Consider the following 1,656-nt stretch of genomic DNA (forward strand, 5'->3'; position numbering starts at 1 on the left):
AGGGGCGTGCAGGGCGTGACAGCCCATGTGGTAAATGGGGAGCCTGGCTCGGCTCCACTGGAGAAACACCAGCAGCTGCTTCTGCAGCTCAGGAAGGTGCGAAGAGCGCTGGGCCGCCATTGCCCTTGTCCCTGCACTGTGGGTGACCAGGCTACAGTAAGATAAGGCCTCAGAGACGGCGTGCGTGCACAGTAGTTTGTACGACTCAAGATGTGACCTACAAGACCTCGGGCACAATTGGGAACACGGTCAAGTAACCAGGGCAACAAAATCGTTCGTCCCAAGGCAGAGGGGACCCAGGCGGAGCTCAGACAGACACAGGCGAGACCAGGAATGAAGAAACAACGGGCGGACATATCTGCTTTTTATTAATCTTTATTTATATGATTGTTTTCTGGGAAGCACCTCATTTTCAAAGCTAAACCTAAGGCAAGGTGCGTAAGGCACACAGGAAAAAATCTGCTGTATCGAAATACTTCTGCGATGTCTCAGAGAGAAGTTCTATTCCTCGAGCTCATTTGATTCGAGGTACTAATAATATAATAATGTCTGTACACGCAGAACAACAACAAAAAAAATTAAGCAAAGGCCAGGAGCACCAGGCCCAGGAAGAGATGCACCTACTGTCTTCACATTTAACCTCTCCTCGACAGGATCTCAGAGCTAACCGAATGCATCCAACCACATCTGCCAGTGAATGGTTCTCGGCAAATGCCCGATGCACGAAGAGAGGTGTGGGCACATCCAGGCAGAGTATTTCACTGGGTTTGTAGGGAAACGCTTGAAATGTTGTTTCACGATTTGAAACGTCGCTTCGTAACTTGAAATACTGCTTCATGGCTTGAAATGTTGCCTCACGACAATTCTAAAAGAAAGGGAAAATATTAGGGAGAAGGCTGTGAAAGACAGGCAGGGAATGTTCACCGCAGTCTTCGCCAGGCAGCATCGATAAGAGACTGCACTGCCTTCAACTCAATAAACCACTGCCTCCCATTGGTTCTGCAGAACACAGAAAGGAAAACAAGTTTTCTCATGGAAAACCGAGCCGGGTGTCTAACCTTTCTCTGTGCCAACAGATACCAAAGACCAGAAGAAAGTCAAGCCCTGCCGTTATAGCTCCTCCCACAAATTTCCGTGGGAGACAGAGAGGCAAAATCTACAGGATGATCCTGGCAGGGGAAATTTCATCAGCCCATGTGGCAGTCTTTGGGAGAGAGGATTTGCACTCTCACCCTACCAGCTTTCTCCTGAGATGGTGTCACCTGAGATTCTGCCCCAATCCCAATACCGGAAATGTGAACTCTCTCACAGGTCATTCACCACCACACGCCCCTAAAATCATCTTTTCAGATGTGTGGCGCCACACGCCTGTAATCCCAGTGCCCAGGAGGCTGAGGCAGGAGAATTGCTGGGAGTTCAAGGCCACCCTGAACTATATAGCGGGACTCTGTCTCGGTGTCACCTGAGATTCTGCCCCAATCCCAATACCGGAAATGTGAACTCTCTCACAGGTCATTCACCACCACACGCCCCTAAAATCATCTTTTCAGATGTGTGGCGCCACACGCCTGTAATCCCAGTGCCCAGGAGGCTGAGGCAGGAGAATTGCTGGGAGTTCAAGGCCACCCTGAACTATATAGCGGGACTCTGTCTCTC

At 49.9% G+C, this 1,656-nt stretch overlaps 1 protein-coding gene across 1 annotated transcript in view; it reads right to left on the reverse strand.

The window, feature by feature from the left end:
• Positions 1–335: 335 nt before the first annotated feature.
• Positions 336–1,656, reverse strand: part of LOC104870774 (SH3 domain-binding glutamic acid-rich protein) — a 42,149-nt gene continuing 40,828 nt past the window's right edge. Inside the window, exon 8 of the mRNA XM_010636536.3 lies at positions 336–865. The gene's annotated coding sequence lies outside the window, so the exon portion shown is untranslated. The remainder of the gene's footprint in view (positions 866–1,656) is intronic.

The sequence above is a fragment of the Fukomys damarensis genome, unplaced genomic scaffold (genome assembly GCF_012274545.1).
Source record: "Fukomys damarensis isolate Sample0158 unplaced genomic scaffold, DMR_v1.0_HiC HiC_scaffold_24, whole genome shotgun sequence".
NCBI classification, from domain to species: domain Eukaryota; kingdom Metazoa; phylum Chordata; class Mammalia; order Rodentia; family Bathyergidae; genus Fukomys; species Fukomys damarensis.